The sequence below is a fragment of the Lycium barbarum genome, chromosome 6, assembly GCF_019175385.1.
Source record: "Lycium barbarum isolate Lr01 chromosome 6, ASM1917538v2, whole genome shotgun sequence".
In the NCBI taxonomy this organism is placed as follows: Eukaryota; Viridiplantae; Streptophyta; class Magnoliopsida; order Solanales; family Solanaceae; genus Lycium; species Lycium barbarum.
Genome location: NC_083342.1, coordinates 15,777,686 through 15,786,918, shown reverse-complemented (window position 1 = coordinate 15,786,918; position 9,233 = coordinate 15,777,686). Strand labels below are relative to the sequence as shown.

The following is a 9,233-nucleotide window of genomic DNA, read 5'->3' as shown; positions in this document are numbered from 1 at the left end:
GTTATTAAATATTTTTTGTTTTTATATTTAAAAAAAATGATGAGAAAATAGAATTGTACCACCTCACCCAAAATGATAAAGTTTGATAACAAACCTTATCACAAAAGGGGAGGGGGTTCACGTTTTTTAGGGAAATGTTACTGTTAGGGATGGGGCCCACACAATTTAAAAAAATGAAAAATGAAAGAAAGAGGGGCAGAACACGTGATAGAGGGGCGTTTTGGAATATTTTTTGGAGGCTCTTTATTATATAGATAGAAGGAGGGATACAGAAGGGGGGGGGGGGGGGGGGGGGAGATATAGAATGGTAGATAGAGAGAGAGAATAGAAGAGAGAGAAAAGAGAAACGGACAGAAAAAACACAAAAATCAATCAGCCGCAAGAAACCTAAACCAAGCATTTGTTCTTCTTCATGAAAAAAACATCAGCAGCTATAGAAAATAAAAGGCACAGCATCTTAATACCATAGCACCTTGGCTTCATCATCCTTACAAGATAAAGCACCCTTTCAAGATACAAACACCAAGTTCCTCACCCAGATTTTAGATGGAAAATTAATAGCTCTCTTAGCATCATAACAACCATGTAAACCCCATTAAGAACTGTGTCATTCCATCTGCATTTTTCTTCGCCCGATCTCAACAGATGAGTCGAGGTGCCGTTTGATTGAGACGTCGAGGCTTTCCGGTCGTGGTCTTTTGGTCGGTCACGGTTTCATTCGTGGGTGTAAGTTTACTCGTCGGATTATGTTCATTGTTTTCAACTATAACACCAAAGGTGCTTTCACTGATATTGAAGAAGCGTATTAGCTTCATTGAAGGTCTAGTTCCTTCTCTTTTGTTTCATCCCTCATTTTATTTCTTACACGAATCTGGTGTATATTGATGGCTTTCTTTTTAAATGATACTTTTTGCTAATAGCATTTAGTTAGTTGCATTGATGACTACTCTTATGTTTGAACGTTCTATTCAGTAATTAGTTTGAAATTTAGTTGGTCTATATTTGATTTAAGTATCATCTTATTCAAGAATTAAATGGATCATGTTTTAGTTGGTTTAATAAAAATAGGAGGATCAGTTCTTTACTTCTTATACAGTGAGTACGATATCCTGACAATATTTGTTTGAGCTTGTGTAGATGATTTGTTGGGTATTAGTGTTTTGTAAAAATAAAAAAAAGCAAAAACGTTAATATTCATATGGTGTTTGTTTTGATTCTACATGTAGTTTTGTTTGTGAAAATAAATGGCATTAGTTTTGTTTAGTATCTTCATATTCGTATTTAATTCTCCAAGTTTGGTGCTTAATTAATTTAGTGATTTCCAGTGGACTTTAGCATGTTTAAAATTTTAATAGTTAGTAGCAAATGTTGGTTTAAGGTTTGAATTTGTTTGGAATTGTGGAAGTTAACGTGAAAGTCTTTAAAGCATGATATGGTATTTATTTTTTGGCTTCCATACCTCTTATCTACATTACTTGGACATTTTTATTTAATCACTTGAATATATTCACATTTTTGTTGACTACGAGCTGCGTGTTCCGAAATTTAATATTAGATGCATACGGTATTTTGAGCCTCAACAAATATCTAAGGCTCGAATTAGATAGTTAATTGTGCGATGAGCGAGATGGGATGCGAATTTATTTCAAATTCCGTTGTCAAGTATAAAAGAAAAGAGCGTCAAAACAAATTTTAAGGGAGCGAGATGGGTTGCGAATTTATCCAAAACCCGTTGTCAAAAGAGTGAAATTAATAATAACCAATAATAATAAGTCTCGGATTTTAGAGACAAATAATTGCCTTTAACGCTAGATGAGCTTTAGGCACATTTCAAGACATTTGTTTCGATTAAGAATGCGGTTACGCATCTTATTTCGAGACGTTCTTTTAATAACTCAAGGATGCGGTTACGTACCTTAGTCGAATTCGTTTTAATAATTAATCTCGTTTCGAATAAGAATGCAGTTATGCATCTTACTTTGAGATGCTTAAAAGATTTGGAATGCGGTTACGCATCCGAGTTAAAACCAATAAAAAATGTTCAACAATAAAAGTACGAGCAAATCAAGGCTCAGATACATAATATATTCAAAGATTAATTTAAGCTAAGTATAAGTCGATAAAGCGACCGTGCTAGAACCACGGGACTCGGGGAATGCCTAACACCTTCTCCCCGGTCAACAGAATTCCTTACCCGGTCTTCTGTTTTCGCGGACCATAATAAAAGAGTCATTTCCTTTTGATTAGGGATTCATTAGGTGACTTGTGTCACGACCCGACTAGGGCCGCGACGGGTACCCGGGGCTAACCATCGAGCACCGCTCGTTTCCTCACTCATCATAACCTTTTTACATTTCTTTATCATTCATAATCTCATAATCATAAGACAACCATTTTTCATTTTAAAAAAAACACAAATGATTTTATATACATGCGCCCCTTAGGCTATCAAAATAACATATACAAGTATAACATAGTAATCTTGTGAGACCATCTAACCCACACTGCGCGTCTACGAGCCTCTACTGACATATTATACATATAGACGAAACAAGACTCCGTCGTGCGCAAAATACATATATGAACCAAAAGAATAAACATAAGCACCTCCGAACAATAGAGTGCTCTCAATCAGCTGACAGTTACTAAGAATCTGGATCAAGCTCACCTCCCTGTCTACCTGTGGGCATGAACACAGCGTCCGAAGAAAACGGACGTCAGTACGAATATTGTACTGAGTATGAGAGGCATAAACAATAACAATATATCAATGAAATAGGAAAGCATCAATGAAATAAGGAGTCATCAAGAAAGAGCAATCTGTACTGGCTGTCAAATATAAATGAAATAATGCATGCTGAATTACTCATAATCATTATCATGTCATGTATGTATACATATATAAGCTGCCCGTCCATATAGGTACGGTGTGATAATGTATAAGCTGCCCGTCCATGTAGGAGCGGTGTGATAATAATAGCCTGCGTCCAGGCCTCCCGCGTCCGGGGTATAAGCTGCCCACTATAGTGGTGTGCACATCTACGTGCCTGCCCGGCCGACTATAGCGCGGCGCGGTGTGATAAAATACATACATATATATATATAAAACATGCATAAGAGCCCAATCAAAAGCCTTAACTATATCGGAGTGACGTAAGGTCGGTGGCTTCCGACGTCATTATGGAACATTCATTGACATCCTGCCTCACCTTGAAGGAATTGGCATATAAGGTGAGTGTAAGCAATAAATAGTATCATTAACATCATAGGATCATCACAACATGAGTATTGGGATTTCTATACTTTACTCATTACCTTGTGTGGCTAATTACGGACATAGACTCATATTTTCCGGAACTTAAGGGAACTTATGGATAAAAAGAGAGTCAAGCTATAAGATTCATGCCATAGAAAGAAAGGACTAGCCTCACATACCTTGAACTCTATCTAATGTCCAACGTCTACTTCTCGAGCTCGCAGGTCTAAAATTAAGATAACATAGGCCACAGTTAGATTATCCACATCACTTGCTAACCAATCCAAGTACGAATGAAACTTAACAAAATTCGGGCAGCATTTCTCCTGTAAACTTAACAATCCTCGAAATTCCAACTTAGCCAAACATCAATAAAAATACTAACAACAACAATACCAACAATTTCATATCAAACTAGAATTAAATCCATTCTTAAATCACTTCCAAAACAGCCCATAAAATCAGTACAAGTTCTAGCATGACTTAAGTTTTACTTTCACAAATTCAACATCCATCTAATTGTATAAAGACCAAAACCATCTCTAGAACATGTAGGAGGGAATAAACCTTACCTCAACAACTGGAAGAAAAACCTTACTAGCAAGCTTGACCTCTTAAAATTCTTGGTGGAAATTATAATCTTTCTTTCAAAAAAAATGGCACTTAGCCGAGGGCTCCAGATGAGCTACAACCGTAAGCAACTTCTATCAATTTGCTTATTCAAAGTGCATAAGAATTGATAGCAACGTTTTGCACTCTTCCAAAGATGAACATTGATTCTTGAAATAGAAAATGAAGTGGAAAGTTGCTGAAAATGTTTGGTCCTTTCAATGTTAACCTTCCACTATGTAAACAAATTACTGGCCTAACTTTTGGCTCATTGTATCCTATAGGGACACGTTAGCATACCATGTGGATTTATTAGAAGCTTTCCATGTGAATAAAAATAATACACGTGGACTCCTATCACTTCACTAGCTACTCATTTGATTAATTAGTCACTATTATAATTTAACCAGGTCACTCCCTAAAAGCCACATTTATCTATACTTATAATTACACATAAAAAATGATCTTTCCCCACATGGGACCCACGTGGACATATTGTCCCTTAAACATTACCTAAGTGCTTTTACTTTCCAAAACAAGATTGCTAAGTTTGCAAACTTTTCCATGGAAAAATCGTTACTGCCCAAATATTTTACTTGAATTGTTTCCCACTAGAATGATCTCTATATAAATCCTTTTATAGTGGGTTTTGGGGTCCACTTAGCTCATAATGATAATGATCACACTACACCAAAATATGTCACCCATTACATAAATTTGCATAGTCATATGCTGCTCATTTCCAAGACTTCCACGTAGAATGGTTGGCACGTAATATTATCAAATAACTAAGTATTTAATTCCTTCATCCCCACTATAATCCAGCATTTAACCAATTACACATATAATTAATTTCTTGATCTTAATTCATTTAAATGGTGATCATTTTCGACACACTTCATATACTCATTACCATGACCGTGTAATATAACACTAGTCCATAACCTCATTTGCCACACATAAAATATTATTTCCAGTAATCACACTTTTCCATCTTAAATTATCTCGGGACTCCATTTCTTGTGTACACCGAATTCTTTTATTTTCATGTTTGACTATGACCAAATCTTACAATCGGTACAATTTGCTCATCCTAGACGCTTCGATTTCCTAGTACAAAAATACAGGATATTATAGCTTGGACTGTATTTCATTTAAATAAATTTTGAACCTCGACGAAACTTATTTTCTTAGCTTTGTTTAAATTCTAATATTTATAACACATCTGTACCATCAATACCGCCTATAAGGTTGAGGGATAACCTCGCTTCCGTTACTAATGTCATTTAACTCGCACGCTTTCCAACGCACGAAAATACGGGATGTAACATTCTTCCCCCCTTTAGAACATTCGTCCTCGAATGTTAAACTAGTCCTGTATAAGTATACTGGATATGGTGATCTTATGAAGAATCAGTTACTCTTCTATCATGTCGTGTCTCACCTTGCTTATTAATTCAGTTGATACCTCAATATAACGCTATATTAAAATTTGCCAACCTTTTCTAAATCATCTCTTATTATCACAAGCCCTTCCAAATTGTCCTAGCATTTCTTTTTACCATATCGATATCGACCTCATAATTACTATTACCATCAATTCAACGATTAACTTATTATTTTTTGAAGTCAGCCATACTCGCAACTTAGTCAAATCTTATCATTACTGTTGACATGACCTTTCAAGACCTTTTACGAACCTATATCTCATTCTCCTTTAATTCTAGGAAAATTTCGACAGAGTTTTCTCTGTATTTCTTACTATCCCAAAACCTGCACGCAGGAAATACCAACAATGCCTCACAGGGCCAGTATATATATATCATATCATAGCCACACAGGGCTCCCAATATCAACAACCGTATATAAAAAAAAATGATGAACTTACCTCGTATGTCCAACTCAAACTGTACCCGTTATACTTTTCTATCTCCTTTCCCTTTTAAATCTTTAGCGACATATCAATCATACCTGTAATCTGCACCATATCTAACATATACCCTGCTTACTTATCTTTTTACTAATTCCTTCAGCTTCTTCTGTTCACACTTTATAACTGAACTTATCGTCAATATATATACATTCAATCCATTTTCTTACTATATTCACAATTACTAACCTTGATGATGACCAGTCGCCATTCTTTGTATATAATTTCTGATAACGTAACCTCAATGAAATATTAGCCTCTGTAACTTCCAGTAGCATTATTTACCTTCACTTGTCGACACCACTCTCCTGCTGAAATCAAAGGTCAGTACATAAGGGATATCATTTCCTATCTCTTGGCTCTGTCGCACGATCTAGAGTAGAAGGAAAAGGTAACATCCTAAATGTCTTGTAGCTTCCTGTTTATAAATGTGGCGCGCAACACACCATATACAAGACTCTACTAGACACGGCTCGTAGACACTTCCTGGGACTGAACTGCTCTGATACCACTTTTGTCACGACCCGACTAGGGCCGCGACGGGTACCCGGGGCTAACCACCGAGCACCGCTCGTTTCCTCACTCGTCATAACCTTTTTACATTTCTTTATCATTCATAATCTCATAATCATAAGACAACCATTTTTCATTTTTAAAAAAACACAAATGATTTTATATACATGCGCCCCTTAGGCTATCAAAATAACATATACAAGTATAACATAGTAATCTTGTGAGACCATCTAACCCACACTGCGTGTCTACAAGCCTCTACTGACATATTATACATATAGACGAAACAAGACTCTGTCGTGCGCAAAATACATATATGAACCAAAGAATAAACATAAGCACCTCCGAACAATAGAGTTCTCTCAATCAGCTGACAGTTACTAAGAATCTGGATCAAGCTCACCTCCCTGTCTACCTGTGGGCATGAACACAGCGTCCGAAGAAAACGGACGTCAGTACGAATATTGTACTGAGTATGAGAGTCATAAACAATATCAATATATCAATGAAATAGGAAAGCATCAATGAAATAAGGAGGCATCAAGAAAGAGCAATCTGTACTGGCTGTCAAATATAAATGAAATAATGCATGCTGAATTACTCATAATCATTATCATGTCATGTATGTATACATATATAAGCTGCCCGTCCATGTAGGAGCGGTGTGATAATAATAGCCTGCGTCCAGGCCTCCCGCGTCCGGGGTATAAGCTGCCCACTATAGTGGTGTGCACATCTACGTGCCTGCCCGGCCGACTATAGCGCGGCGCGGTGTGATAAAATACATACATATATATATATATATATATATATATATATATATATATATATATATATATATATATATATATATATATATATATATATATATATATATATATATAAAGCATGCATAAGAGCCCAATCAAAAGCCATAACTATATCGGAGTGACGTAAGGTCGGTGGCTTCCGACGTCATTATGGAACATTCATTGACATCCTGCCTCACCTTGAAGGAATTAGCATATAAGGTGAGTGTAAGCAATAAATAGCATCATTAACATCATAGGATCATCACAACATGAGTATTGGGATTTCTATACTTTACTCATTACCTTGTGTGGCTAATTACGGACATAGACTCATATTTTCCGGAACTTAAGGGAACTTATGGATAAAAAGAGAGTCAAGCTATAAGATTCATGCCATAGAAAGAAAGGACTAGCCTCACATACCTTGAACTCTATCTAATGTCCAACGTCTACTTCTCGTGCTCGCAGGTCTAAAATTAAGATAACATAGGCCACAGTTAGATTATCCACATCACTTGCTAACCAATCCAAGTACGAATGAAACTTAACAAAATTCGGGCAGCATTTCCCCTGTAAACTTAACAATCCTCGAAATTCCAACTTAGCCAAACATCAATAAAAATACTAACAACAACAATACCAACAATTTCATATCAAACTAGAATTAAATCCATTCTTAAATCACTTCCAAAACAGTCCATAAAATCAATACAAGTTCTAGCATGACGTAAGTTTTCCTTTCACAAATTCAACATCCATCTAATTGTATAAAGACCAAAACCATCTCTAGAACATGTAGGAGGGAATAAACCTTACCTCAACAACTGGAAGAAAAACCTTACTAGCAAGCTTGACCTCTTAAAATTCTTGGTGGAAATTATAATCTTTCTTTCAAAAAAAATGGCGCTTAGCCGAGGGCTCCAGATGAGCTACAACCGTAAGCAACTTCTATCAATTTGCTTATTCAAAGTGCATAAGAATTGATAGCAACGTTTTGCACTCTTCCAAAGATGAACATTGATTCTTGAAATAGAAAATGAAGTGGAAAGTTGCTGAAAATGTTTGGTCCTTTCAATGTTAACCTTCCACTATGTAAACAAATTACTGGCCTAACTTTTGGCTCATTGTATCCTATAGGGACACGTTAGCATACCATGTGAATTTATTAGAAGCTTTCCATGTGAATAAAAATAATACACGTGGACTCCTACCACTTCACTAGCTACTCATTTGATTAATTAGTCACTATTATAATTTAACAAGGTCACTCCCTAAAAGCCACATTTATCTATACTTATAATTACACATAAAAAATGATCTTTCCCCACATGGGACCCATGTGGACATATTGTCCCTTAAACATTACCTAAGTGTTTTTACTTTCCAAAACAAGATTGCTAAGTTTGCAAACTTTTCCATGGAAAAATCGTTACTGCCCAAATATTTTACTTGAATTGTTTCCCACTAGAATGATCTCTATATAAATCCTTTTATAGTGGGTTTTGGGGTCCACTTAGCTCATAATGATAATGATCACACTACACCAAAATATGTCACCCATTACATAAATTTGCATAGTCATATGCTGCTCATTTCCAAGACTTCCACGTAGAATGGTTGGCACGTAATATTATCAAATAACTAAGTATTTAATTCCTTCATCCCCACTATAATCCAGCATTTAACCAATTACACATATAATTAATTTCTTGATATTAATTCATTTAAATGGTGATCATTTTCGACACACTTCATATACTCGTTACCATGACCGTGTAATATAACACTAGTCCATAACCTCATTTGCCACACATAAAATATTATTTCCAGTCATCACACTTTTCCATCTTAAATCATCTCGGGACTCCATTTCTTGTGTACACCGAATTCTTTTATTTTCATGTTTGACTATGACCAAATCTTACAATCGGTACAATTTGCTCATCCTAGACGCTTCGATTTCCTAGTACAAAAATACAGGATATTATAGCTTGGACTGTATTTCATTTAAATAAATTTTGAACCTCGACGAAACTTATTTTCTTAGCTTTGTTTAAATTCTAATATTTATAACACATCTGTACCATCAATACCGCCTATAAGGTTGAGGGATAACCTCGCTTCCGTTACTAAT

General features: G+C 35.7%; 1 long non-coding RNA gene across 4 annotated transcripts; it reads right to left on the bottom strand.

Annotated features, from left to right (window-relative positions):
- Nucleotides 1-2,334: 2,334 nt before the first annotated feature.
- Nucleotides 2,335-8,893, bottom strand: LOC132643498 (uncharacterized). 4 transcript variants are annotated; one of them, XR_009583623.1, is made up of 5 exons: nt 7,916-8,893; nt 7,523-7,569; nt 6,651-6,723; nt 3,436-6,103; nt 2,335-2,680 (listed from the first exon to the last, which is right to left on the bottom strand). It is a non-coding gene; the product is annotated as an uncharacterized LOC132643498 (long non-coding RNA). The 4 variants fall into 4 exon arrangements; XR_009583625.1 differs by having other exon boundaries at nt 2,335-3,482; nt 3,829-6,103; XR_009583624.1 differs by having other exon boundaries at nt 2,335-6,106.
- Nucleotides 8,894-9,233: the final 340 nt, after the last annotated feature.